Genomic DNA, 14,250 nt, shown 5'->3' on the forward strand with positions numbered 1-14,250 from the left:
CACTCATATTGATGAAAACTGTCATTTTCACCAAAAACATACACTGGAAAAAAAACACATTGGATCTAGAGCAGACTCTTAAAAACACCGACAAGAAAAATTACTCTTGATTCAATCATTAGCTTAAATCAAGAACCAAGCCTCCTAATTTGAGCCGATTTCCTTGAATGGATTCCTTGAATTTTCTGGATGATTTAAGCAAAAATCTGATTGAATCAAGAGTATTTTTTCTTGACAATGTTTTCAAGAGTCTGGACTCTAGATCCAATGTATTTTTTTTTTTTTTTTTTGTTGTTGTTGTTGTTTTCCAGTGCACTGGAAAAAATAGAATCTTAAATTTGCCGCCAAGAAGTATTTCTTCTTAAATCAAGAATTTTTCTGCTTCATATAAGCTACTTTTTTGCTTAACCCAAGCCTTATTTGTCTTGTATCAAGAAAAAGTCAGCTTAAAGCAAGATAAACAAAATTCTTGGCGGCAAATTCAAGAATCATCATGCTTGATCCAAGCTACTTATTTTTCCAGTGTGCAGTTTTTCAGATTTGACCAGGTCAATTTAGCCGGGAAGCCCTGGACGTGGGAAAGACGTTGCGACGCTTGAGCTGGGAGGGTTGACGGAAGTAGCCGAAGTAGGAAAAGCCCCGGAGCCTGGGACGGGGGTGGGTGTAGGCCCTGCCCCTGCGGAGTGGTAGTGGGGGGTGGTCGCGGTCCCCAGTGGGGCGTAGCGCGTAGGTCGGGGAAATGAATGGTGAATGGCGCGCGTGGACGTCGCCGCGGCCGAGGCCCGAACTACGATGCATCCACCACCACGACGACACGGGCGACCGGTGTGTGAGTGAGCTTGGTATCTCGGACTCAGCTGTTCGGCGATCAGTCGCTAGTCGCTCTTACTCCGCTTCCCGCGCACGTCTTATGTCCCGTGCTTTACTGACCTGGCTCACGCTGTCCATCCCCCACCACGCCTCCCCGAAAATCCGCTTTGTTCCATATTTTCAAAATTCAAAGGAGAGGTCCCACCAGTGACTCAGTGACGCGGCACCGTTAAATGTCTATATAAGCGCTCCAGACTTTGGGCACCGTTGTTAATCCCGTGTCGTCCTTTCGCTTGTCAACATCACGTGGTGCGAACCCGGCTTTCGGCTTTTGACCGCTCGTCGCGAATCCGTTTGTTTACTTGCGTTCGCGAGGCTTCGGCTTGCACTTGCCAACGCCATGGCTTTTTGTTACATCCTCGACCCGACTGGGTTATACTGACCGCTCCGCCGACTACCATCCCAGATGGCTTTTGCCGAGAATTTGCTTGAGATATATCCGGAAACTGCCTCAGCTCCAGTGCTCACTGCCTCCACCTCACAGGTAATTAAATCACACGTTCTCTCTTATCGGTTAATCGCTTCCCATAAATTTTAATGCTTCCTCAGGCTCGCGCTTTTTTCTCGTCAACACACTTTTTTTTTCTCGTCGTGCCTTCCTGCCTCCGGATTGTCGCATCGCGTCCGTGCGCCCCCGGCGACTCTTGCGACAATTGAAAGTTCGCGTTTTGAAATTTCGCACGACGTCCCCTTCGATTCCAAACGAAAATGCCCTGTTTTGCAAACAGCGTCGAACTGCATTCCCGAAAATTTCTGAATTTTTTTCTCAATACGGTAATCTCATCCAACGCGCATCTAAATAGGCAGTCCAACTCTGAGCTATGAGATTTATTTCGGTTTCAACTTCGCGATCTCAGTTAGAAATTTCTGACTCTTTTCACTCCTGAAAATCAGAACTGCACTGATTGTGAGTGTAATTCTGAATCTGCTGTAAATGAAGCAAGGTGTATAAAAACCGCGACTTTTCGAAAGCCCTTCTATGAATGGGCATTGACATTTTGCATCATGCAAAAGACAACTCAAAAGTTACAATTTCTGCCATTCGTATATGTTCACAATTTTCGCGAATATATAAATATTTGAAGTATAGGTAACATTTAGTAATATTTAACGTACTTAAGTGCAGGAATCCCCTACTAAAGTGACATTTTGAACAAAATGCGGCTCTCAGACAGATTTCTTCCAAAATTGTTCCACGCTTAAATTTACAGATTTTATTCGCTGTAAAATATTACTAGCATGAAAATAGAATCTTCAAGCGTTGCAGGAACAGTTATACACAGTAATGTTATGTCCTTGTATTAAGTATAGCTCACAGAGATTTCCTACCCCTGGCACCCATCCGGTTTTACATTCAAAATGCCACTATACTCTTAAAAAACGTCGCTTGATGTTTCTCAAATTTTAATGAACCATAACTTCATGTAAAATAGATTTTTTTTGTAGTTTTTTTCCCACATACCGACTAATTTTCTACAGAAATCTCTATAACATGTGCACTCTCATTGTAGATACGTATTAAATCCAAAGGGGGAGGGAAGAACCAAAAGTATGTCTCCTTTTAAGAGCTGTGGTATTCTTTCAATATGAACGTTGTTCCCATCTGTTCGTGACGGGAAATTGGTTTTAAATGACGTCACATTTTACACTAATGCACATTCACATTTCTGTCATACGTCGTTTCCTTCCCCGTTCAACTACAAGTATTTTTTCCTCTTTTGTCTGCAACGCCTAAGAAAAAAATGAGGAACTGTTTCGGTTAGGAAGTGTCCGCAAGTGCCGGCTTCGACTCGGTAGAGAAATCGCGACGCGACATTTGATCCGTGCAAAAACATAAATTTAAGCAAAGGATCGGGCTTTGCAAAAAGAAGAAAAACTCGCCACAACGAAAGATGATTGAAGTAAAGGGGTGTCTTCCTTTGTATGTTGCGATGATTCTGTTTTTTGTCCTGTACGTTGTCAAGAAATTTTGCGGAACTAAGTGCTCAGGTTCCGGGAAGTTTTGGTTAATGTAATTTAAATTTTACTGTAGTATCATTGTGCATTTCATCCGAAATGAAAGGATATGTCTCTCCCATACTCGATAAATGTACATTTTTTGAGGGTCTTCCAATTCCTCGAACCCATGCTACGCGGAAAGGCGAAATTTGAAGGATTAAATCTATCAAATCTGAAAACCTCCCTCGTTTTACTCTATTTGTAGGTCAAACGTATCGTCAAAATAATATTACCTGCAAAGAGCCTGTAAAGGGCCTTTTGAGTCCCTTGTTTGGGGGACTGAGTGATTTTGTTCAAATGTAACCTGAATGAATTTTTGTGATAGAGGCAATCCTCCAGTAGAAATTTTAGTTTGAAATGAGAGCTCGTTTCGGCAATATGGCGTTGCAAAGATTGCTTTGAAAATGCTAATATTTTGAAGTTAGTCGGTTGAAAAATAACCCTAAGTTAATCTCATTTAGTCAATCGCTTTTTAATTTCTGAGGCACAGAAACATCAACTGATAAAGCTAAGACTCAGAAAAAATCAAAATTACCCAAACTTGTTTTTTCCAACTGTAAAAATGTAAAATTTGCAACGCTTTATTGCCCAAACAAAAGCTTTGAACTTAGATTACCTTGACAAGAAGTTTCGTTTAGGCCACATTAAAGCGAAATCCCTGAGTTTCCTCCCAAAGGAGATACATTTTTGACAGGCCCTTCAGAGGTCAGCTAAATTTGTACAGTTAGTTTTTAACAATTTTAAACACTTATGTGGTGCATGGGTCAAATTTTTCGTCACGGACCATTTGCGGATCTGGGCGAGACATTCACACAAAGCCTGAAAAAATGGTGATAATATTCAAATGAGCTGTTACCGGGAGAAAGTTGTTGCACGGAATACTATCTGGTTTTTTGCGTATACAAAATGTATGAGTTCTCGGAAATTCATGGTGAACAGGGACGGACTGGCCGGGGTGGCGATGGGGCGATCGCCCCACTTTCATCGGCCAAAAGGGGCCCCTCCGGGGCCCCTTTTGGCCGATTTGAAGGGCCGTATTTCGCCGTTTCGAAGAAGCGCCCGAGGGCTTTTTCGGTTCGTCCTCGAGAAAGGGCCCCGAGACTCCTGAGAGGACAGGACACTTTATTGCCGATTCGGAGAGCGCCCTGAAGGAGCTTTTTTATGCCGTATCTAAGGGCGTTGCATTTTGAGAGCCCTTTTTTCTGATTCGAATAAGTCCAAAGGGGTCCTTTTTTGTCATTTCGGAAGAGCCCTGAAGGACTCATTTATTGCCGATTCGAAGAAGACTCGATGGAGCCTTTTTTTGCCGCTTCTAAGGACCTTAAAAGAGCCCCTTTATCTGATTCGAAGGAGTCCTTTTTTGCCGTTTCCAAGGGACCATTTATTGCCGATTTGAAGAGGCCTTGATGCGGTTTTATACCGCCTCTAAGGACCTTCAAGGCACCGGGCTCTTTATCGCCGATTCGACAAAAGGGTCCTTTTTGCCGGGGGCCCTTTGGTACTGATTCAGAGAGGCCTCGAGGGCGCATTTCTATGCAATTTTGAACTTTGGAGGCCCCTAGTAGGGATTTTTGTCAATTTTTTGTTTGTATTTTTATTTTCATTTTTATTTTTATTTCGATGGCTAAATTCTGAAAACACGTATCTCGGAATCCGCATCATTAACTCATGAACCCTGAGACTCATAAGGATACACGCAAAACATGAGCATCCTTACGAGTCTCAGGGTTCATGATGCGGATTCCGAGTTACGTGTTTTCAGAATTTAACCATCGATTTATTCATTCATTACGCGTCATTTAACTAGTAAACGGCACTGATTTTTCTATGAGCAGAGCGAAGAAAGGATCCAATAAAACGTTCAAAAAAAATTAAGACAGTTGTCAATTTTGGCGGCTAAAAAGTACATTTAAAAAAAACAAACGAACAAAAAAATCCGAACTGTGTTTTTCAGAATGTGTTCTTTTTAGACTGTCACTATTACTATTCTACTTGATTCTATGTATCTTCTGTATACTAATTTAGCTTTGGCACAATTTTTCGTTGGAAGAGGAAAATAAAAGTTGAATTCCAAGTATACAACGGATTCTCATTTTTTCATCCAGTTTAAGAAAATATACTAAGTTTTGCATTTCTGGTCTCTTTTTGGATAATGTTTCAAAAATAATATTAAAGAATAGGGTCTAAAATAGCGTAAAATTCATTCTAAAAGGGCCTAATTTTCAAAATTTTCCGGGGGAGGGCCCCCGGACCCCCCTTCTACTGGGGGGCCCCCCAGACCCCCCTAGGGGCCCGCCCCATACTTAATTTAGGGCCAGTCCGCCCCTGATGGTGAAAGCACTAACTTCGCCTGTATTTGGTGCACCACATATTATCAGTGGGAATTAGAGTCGTAAGATTGTCTCGCGTGACAGAAGAAATCTCGTACTTTAATTTCATCCAACTCGTTGTTTGCAGTAATACACAAAAAAAGGAACTTTGGGTAACTTTGATTTGAATTCTAACTTGTTTCAATCAACGGCGAGGTGCGAATAATCGATAATTAATATTTCCTCATTGTTAAAAAATCGATTATGAACCTTGTTTATCGATCATTTTCCAAATGTTTAAACGGCAGATCAATCACTGACTTCAATGAGCGTTGGAAGAAAGGTAGATTTTAGTTCGGGGCAATTAGAAATGAAAATTTGAAAAAATTATCATAGGCTTTATCACACAAACTTCTTTAAATTTTGGGTCTAAAAGGTTTGTCTTCCCTCTCGAACAATGTTTTGATCAACCAAGAACTATTTACTTCCATGATCATATACAATTGAAGACTCTCACAATTTGAAATAACGCCTGATATGACTTACAGCCCTCTCACGGCTCTCACCCTAATGCACCTCAAATACCTAGTCAAAACTGCTGCTAGGCAACTATTCGCGCTCTCCGGTCGTATTTTGCCTACCCCGCCTTTTTCAGGCGCGTTATCCCCGTTTTTCGCTGACTGCCTCTTGTGCATTTCGGCAAAACAATACTGCGTCGACTAGGATGTTTTCATTTCTTATAAGACCTTCATTGTATTACACACTTGTTATTTCGTTAGGATTCTTCCCCGATCGCTTCAGTTGAATGTATTTTCTTAATTCGAAATAATATTTGTCTATTGTTTCTCCGTGATTATCTTTTGAAGAACCATAAGTAAGGCTCTCTGAGACAAATTTTGGGGGAAAGGAGTATGATTGCCCACGCACTACATCTTCCCATGGGATTTTGATTTCGCACAATTGTTCGAATTATTAAATTCCGAGGGCTCTTGGACAATTCCCTAGAACAAGAACACATTTTAGCCCCCTTTCAAGATTTAGATGGAATGATACCTTCGCAAATCCTCGCAAATCACCTATACTTAAGTTCAGTGCACAAAAACCTGAACCTATTTTAGGCATTCGTTAACTGCAGAGACAATCATACTTAGTTGACAATATTTTTTTCTTTTGGAAGGGAAAAGAAATCGAGTCATTACCTCACTCTCCCCATCTCCCTGAATCGATGCTTAACAGCCTTAGCATTTTCGCGCCGCAAAAGTTCCCTTTTCTCACAAATTTCTTCAATTTCCAAAATTTGGGGAATTTATACACTACTTTAAAACTGAAATATTCCGTCGGAACGATACTCGCTCCAGATGTGCCACGCTTGCCGCGACAGCGGTAGATTCACGATGTTTGTCGAGGTTTTAATCAGATTGGCGCCTCTTGTCATCGTCACCTGCAAATGGGTTTGAGAGTTTGTGCAGTGTGCTGGCTCTCTGTTTATGGCGGTTTATCGCGGGTGATGAGAAGGAGACGGAAGATGCGGTGGGATGCGTGCGAGCAGTGGCGTGGCGTGAATTGCGATATATCGATTGATACGCCACTCAAACCTATGAAAACAGATCGATTATCTGGGTGTTCGCAGCGAACACCTTAGTAATCGATTCTTTACCATAGGTTCAAATGGCGTAACAATCGATACATCGCAAAGCACGCCTCGCTACTGCGTGCGAGTAAATAGGAGCGTGTATGAATATTGGAAGTTTTCGACATTCCCCGAGGAAAAGTCATCGACCGGCCTCAAGCTTCGCGGTTCCCGCGTCGCCGCCAGTGGGACAGCATCGCTTCGCGCTTGGATAACGTTCGCCCAGTTGCCATGTTTTTATAATCAGTTCTCTGATAGGACAGGAAAAATATGGATTGCATTTTGCAAAAAGGAACCACTAGCATTGCAATGGTACTAAGATTGTGCAACTTCATCTTTCGCAACAAAATTGCGGAAATCGTGAAAAACTATGAAATTTAGATAGTAATTTTTGTCTTACATTTACAGTTTTTAGCGAGTAAAATAGAAACTATGAATGGATAATCGGGTTTTTCCTCCAGACAAAAGAAGTTGCACAATCTTAGCAACATGCAATGATAGTGGTTCCTTTTTGCAAAATGTAATCCATATGTATCTTGATTTTCCACCCCGAAGACCCCTTTCACTAAACCCCCTATGGCATGAATTAATGTCAAGTCTCGGATTCTGGGGGAGGGGACACAAAATTCTGTAACTTTCGTAAAAATACGTATAGTCGCAAATCGTTCCCTTTAAATTTCAACATTTTCAGCATAATTTTTTTCAGAACAGATAGAATTGATAAAAATCTGCAACAGCATGCCTCAGAAAAGTAGCTCGATTAAAAGATAAAATAAAAATAAAAAATAAATGAAAAATGAGTTGTTATGAATAAGTAACGCCAACCATAGGGGGCTACAGTGGCTCTTCAGCTTTTTGGAGGACGATTCGATGGTCGACCGGTCAGTAGATAATTTTTGGACTTCAGGGCTTTTTCTTAAAAATCTTCGAACGTATCGTCACGACGTAGTACCTCATGTATCATGCACAAAGTTTGAGTGAGAAGAAGTATCAAATTAATTTTAAAGTATTCCCTAAGGGAATATAGCAAATCGGAAGCAAAATTATTTGCGATTTTTACTCGAACGTACTTCTGGAGTTATTTCCTAATAGACCAGCTTTCAAAGACAATGTATTTGTCATAAACTGCAATGTATATCCTTCTTTTGCGAGTGAAAATCGCTATTATGTCATTATGTTTGATGTCCTGCTTAAAACATCGTTTCTTTTTGCACTCAGCAGAAAACCTATATCAAAGGAAATCCCTGGAAAGAATCTATTTAGTATCAAATTACTCGGTTCATTTCACAATGACTTGAAAAGAGTCCACAGAACAAATGCTCAATTCCAATCGACCTTAGGAAAGCAAGAGTTACTTGACGAGGGCGAAAGTTCCCCTGGTGGGAGGTTAAAAATCATCAAAAATATTCTAAAATTTCAAAATATACTAAAATTATTCAACATTTTGTGAAGAAAACGTCTAATTCAGAGCAGGGCAAAATCCTCTACATTAATGGTGCTCCTGCTTAATGATTCAATCTCCCATCATGAGTCTTTTCTTTCTGCCTGTAGGTTTAGTTTTCTCTTGATGCAGTCCAAATGAACTGCAGGACAGATTGCGTATTTTAGCTGGCTGCACAGCGTATCAAAGCGGTGCCCACTGTGCGGTTTCATCCGGCCGACGGACGTTAACGTTGAGTACACAGTCATGCATTCACAGATGTACTCGTCAAATAAACCCGGCAGTAGCGAGTAGCGTCGACTCTCTCGCATCGAGAGCTCTAGACGTCAAGAGATTACACTGAGCCGATCCGAGCCTTGCGCTTTCCTCGCGTTTATCTCCATTCATTTCCATTTTCTAATGTAAGCTTAGAAATTAGGCATTCCTGCAGGAAGCATATGTGTCGGGAACTTCTTAGATTTTGTAGGTACAGCTACCAGCAGTCCGCCTCTCATCACAAACAGATCATAAAAGGACACGAATTGAACGTACATATATTTAGTGCAATTTAGGTGATGATGAAACAAAAATATGTGACACACGTCCAAATTAAACATTTTTAATGTGAAGGTGGGTGATAAGGGGCTTTGCAGCGTCATCGTACACATTAGAGAACTACGCAGAAGTGCGTTTTTTCCGGGAGAAAAAGCATGTTTTTGTAGTAAGTGAACAATCCATAAACGAAGCTATCACCCTCTAAGAGACACGTTGACCGATGTCTGTCAAATCATACAATTCTATCGATCAATGATAATCGTACTACCTCCCGCGCATAACCGCTAACAGTGAATGGCATCAGTCGAATTTCAACGGAAATGTGCACATTGTATACGTTTATTTTACAAAACACCAATTCCACTCAATTCAGGATTTCATTTTATAGTATGCCGAAGGCATAATCCCCGGGTTATTTACATTGAAAAAAATCAGAATGAAGCTACACCTCGTGGAATAAATGTAACATTTTCAATCGCAAAACGAAAAAAATATAAATTTGATACCTCATTTACGGCTGAGGAAAAATCATGCTCGACTTAAAATGCCTGCAGTATTTTGAATTATTTCGGAAAAATCATCTGTGCACAAAGTTTCTTTATGCATTCACTCACCGAAATGGAAGGAAAAATCCACAAAATCGAAATTCATTCGACTTTCATTGAAAATTGGTGAATTTTCTCGACCTTCGGTTTGTTTATCTTGTGTCGCACGGCTCCATGGATGTTGCGCTGTAGAGGGCAGAGGGCTACCTTGGAAAAAGCGCCTATAGGAGGTCCACGCCCATAATAAATTATACGAACACAAGTGCTTCTCAAGTAGCGCATCCAAAAATAATTCAATTTGCTCTGTATTCATCCTATCTTGGGCTAACAATTCCACTTGACCACACAAGTTGCTTCATGTCATTTTCTTGGATGGCCAATCTGTTAAGTGGACTCTTATCATTTGAATATTATATGCACTAAAGCTAAAATTTTCTATTGCAAGTTTTCAGTTTTCCCAACGCTCTTTCTGAAATTAATGAAAACCTTACCAAAATTTTTTTTCTTCCTTTTTTTTAAAATTGAGAACATTTTGTAACTTTTAGTTTCATGTACGTTCTATTCTTGCTTAATCTCTACAGTGACTGAGCCATGGTTTAGCTCATATTTCGTGGGAATACTTAATTTGTTTAGTTTATAAATTTATAGAATTAAAATACCATCGCAATAAATTACAAATTCATGTTGAACTACTTAAATCCTCTCATCTTCTGATGTTTAATCCGTAAACTTACCCGATCAAGTAAACCAACAAAACTTCCTTGAAAAGGAGCCTTCTAATATACAAGTTCTGGATCTTAGATTATATAGTTTGTGACTTCCAAATGTGTACACTCTTAACATAAAAAATGATCATTTTCATTTTCAACAAAAGAAAAAAACACAGTATTAATCAGTCGCAGTTCTGCGTTCTTTTAGAAAATTCCAGCGTGAAACCAGGAACGCCCTCTTAATAGGCATGAAAGATCGCTTGACCTTAAGAATAATAATTTGATTCCCTAACTTTTTACACATGCGAATGACCGGGTACTGGTCAAGGTGTGATCCAAATAGAAGAAACGATTGGACTTCGCAGGCCAATTATTGTTGTTCTCAATAATTTTGTTAAGTCGTTGCATTTAAACCTTCCATTCGTTTGTAGTAAAATTCATAAATTGACCTCAATATTTACAAATGGTAACACATTTTGCGTAGAAACAAGTCTTAAGTTTTGAAACATTCCATTCGTCCATTTTCATACCAAAAGATAAACATATTGAATATTTGCACTTTAAAAACTATCTTTACCAAAACATAGCTTATTTTGAAAAAGTTATTATTGTGAACTGAATTATGGTCTCATAAAGTTTTCATGAAACCAAAAATCAATGCAGATTTTCCTCCTTTTCAAAATGAGCCATTTCCTTTAATCAATAAAAACCATTCGTGAGAATCATGGCTTGCGGTCAAAATTGGCATAAACAAACGTATTCTGTGTATGCACAAAATGGTATACTGTGAAGTGTACGAGGTAGAAAAATTTAATTTAAAAAATAAGAGTGAAATTGTCATTTTTCAGACTAAAGAGCGAAATGAAAAATTAACATTCATGCGTTAAAGAAAATAGCCCAAGATTAACATAAAAATCAAGTTTGTTAGATAGTGAGCCTCACATACATTTTCTCAAATTGCATCTCATTCTCCAATTCCAGGTTAGCAAAATTGACGCAAGTAATTGCATTTTTCAGAATGACCGTGCAATTTCATCCCAAAATCATGCTGATTTTTTGCATGTAATCATAAGAATATTCACTTAAATTCGCAGTTAGAACCGCCCAACAGTTGCCTAGTAAAATGAAAATTATTTGAGTAGAAATTTCGCCAAGTCGAAACTTACCAATGTTCTGCATCTGGAAAACGTTGTATGCCCCTGTGGTACTTTCAATACTTTAGTATTTTTACTCAGTACTTAGTACTTTATATTGCGGGTGTTGTGTTGATACACAATTTATCTCTGTAATCGCTAGAGATCATACCTCGAGAAACCGCACAATGTCTGGCGATCGGGAGTTCTGGTAACGGCGCACGGTGGATCGAGTCAATTGGAGAGGTCGGATACGAAATTTTTTACTAAAACTGCAAATTTTCATGTACATTTCGTCATATTTTAAAATTTAAAGGGGTGCTCTGAAAGGCAAATTTTACGAGGAAACCAATGGAACCACTTCTAGAGCCTCAAAATTTTGTATAAACGGAGTTATGAGCGTTTAAAGTTTCCAAATTTGGTCTGAGCTCTCCTATTGGCTGGATCCATTGTGCGGCGGTTTCGGGACGGGGACGCGGGTCCGTGCCGTGAGATGCAAACTCGGGTTACTTCCTGGTTCCCAGGTGACACGGCAGGTCCAGCATCCGGATCCGACGGCTCTCCCCTTCCGATCGTTATCCTCTCGACGCTTTGCGTAATACACTTTCACGCGGCCATTCATTCTTCGCGCTCATTCATAAGCTCCCGATACTCATTCATAAGTTCCGATACCCATTCAATCCACCTTGCATTCATTGATTCGGATTTCGGGACCGCTTTGGAGTAAGCCGCTTGCATTTCAAGAGGCACACTCGTATCATGATACCGGCTCGTATATGCATGCGTCCATGTCGTCCGTTGTCTGCTTTACGATCAAATCGTCGTTGTCCTCACGAAAGAGCGTATGTGCATTTCAATGTTGTCGAATTTCCTCTCGTAAATCGCATTTTTCCCAAGGAGAAACTTGGGCTTTTCAGCTGAATATTTCACTGAGTTTTCTTCTGACCTCGCGCTAAAATCAGAAAAATGTTCAATGAGAAAAGCACAGGTGAATTTTTGTAAGACATTATACTGCTCGAGTCAATTTTGCAACCTTGGAATGAAGTTATGTTCCTTTGTTCGGATAACAACGTAATGTGCAACGGGACGCAATGTTTATAATTTACAATTCATGCTAGAATGCGTTTAATTAGTCGGTGGGACATTTGAGTACTTTTTTCTTTTTTTTCGGGGGGGGGGGGGGGGGGTCATCAAATTTTATAAAGCTCTGTTTTTCATAATGAGGTGACGCCTCACGTCAAATCTGCACCTGGAACTCCAAAATTGACCTTGCACACCAAGTTTGTTTGACGTTCGTGTTGACCGCAGTATATAGTCTCGTTGCATTCGTCCACCATCATGCTTAATTTTAGTAATAAAATGATACACGAAGCTGCAAATAAACGTTAAATTTTCAAGATAATGTCACTAAAAATCTAGTCACCATTCAAGACGATTGTATTTAGTCAGTGAGTGGCTAGACATGACAATACACAGTCATCAACGAACAGCTTCAAATGAAATACTTCAATACGAATCTGAAATTTCTTAATTCGAGCATATCGAGGTAGCCAGAAAGTATGAATCTCCCATGACTATAAAATTTACCCGAACGAGCGTCTTTTTTGTATGAGTTTTTTTTACATTCAAACTCCCTCCTTCCACGATAAATTGTTAACCGTAGACCCCTCCCCCATCTCTGTGATCAATTTCTGGCTGTGTCACTGTTCCAGTACTGTACTGAAACAGCCTGCTCGAATCATTGATAACTCCCTTCTTTCAATTTTGTATTTATTGACCTTCGAGCACATGAAATTGCAATTAATAACTCTATACGTGGCGTGTGAAAATTGCATCTGTGCTATTTTATGCTGGGCGAAGCAATCGCATTTCCAGGTGAACTAAATATGAGAATGAAATGTACATCGTTCGAAGTAGAAATTGCTGAGCATAGGAGGAATGTTTCCTGTCTGACTCTATTTTTAAATTGCTCACTTTCTTCGTGTAGATGTACGTGTTAGTTCGTTGCTCATGTGACGAAAGTAATGTGAGCTTGTTTTCTCGAATGTCTGCATTGAAGGGGAAATTTGAGGACTAACATTTTTGAAATTTAATTCCTTGAGAATTGTCTCTTGTAATCCGTGTAATTGTATATGACCTTGGACTAAAGTTCTCGTGTTGTGTTTTTGTTGCAGAAATGTTCCTTCCGGACGCAATAGTTGCCCAAGGCCAAGCGGGCCCAGCCCTTCGGCTGTTTGGAGAGCATGGAAGAAAAAATAGTGGGACGATCTCCCGAATCACACAAAGACTTAATAGAATTTTGCTTTTAAGGAATCCCAGTTTGTACATTAATCAGATTATAATTGTAAAATAATTTATTGTATTATAATTAATTTTAATGCCAAAGAAACTTGTTTGTCTTGTCATTTATTGTTTTATCTTTAATTCTCTCCCTATATCAAACCGCAAGTTTTCCTTTTACTGGTTGTCTCTTAAAAAGTCTCTGTTTCTTTCAATAATTGTTGAGAAATCACGAATGCAACAAAAGTATTAATTATCTTGCAGATCCTTCACGTGCTGATTTACTAATAATTCCCAGGTTTGCTCAGTTTTTTCCTCATTTTTAAAATTTTTTGCAGAGTGCAACTTTTTCAGTTACTCAACTCGCTCTCTAGACATTCATTATTCGTAGCTTTTTAACATATAATTATTGAAAACTTTACCAAGCTTTGTTATATAATTATGAAAATAGTATTCAGAAACATTTCTATAAAAATAACATTGCTAAATTGTTTTATCTTCGTCCGAATGTTTATCAAATTTTGATAAAAAAAAAATAATTTAAAATTACTAAGAAATATTTCCGAAACGTACACGTTCAAATTTCCAAAAAACAAGAAATACTCCTGCACTTTTTTTGGGCATGGGTCGTAAATGTTTTATATTTCACTGCACAATACATATTGAACGATTACGTCGCACAGTGGTTCGAGTCAATTAGAGAGGTCGGCAATGATTTTTTTTTACTAAAACTGCAAATTTCGATGTTTATTTCGTCACATTTTAAATTTTAAGGGCTGCTTTCGGCTGAAAATTTTACG

General features: G+C 39.3%; 1 long non-coding RNA gene across 1 annotated transcript; it reads left to right on the plus strand.

Annotated features, from left to right (window-relative positions):
* The first annotated feature begins 354 nt into the window (after positions 1-354).
* LOC109039063 (uncharacterized) lies at positions 355-13,575 on the plus strand. Its single transcript, XR_002009674.2, has 2 exons — positions 355-1,354; positions 13,345-13,575. It is a non-coding gene; the product is annotated as an uncharacterized lncRNA (long non-coding RNA).
* Positions 13,576-14,250: the final 675 nt, after the last annotated feature.

The sequence above is a fragment of the Bemisia tabaci genome, chromosome 4 (genome assembly GCF_918797505.1).
Source record: "Bemisia tabaci chromosome 4, PGI_BMITA_v3".
NCBI classification, from domain to species: Eukaryota; Metazoa; Arthropoda; class Insecta; order Hemiptera; family Aleyrodidae; genus Bemisia; species Bemisia tabaci.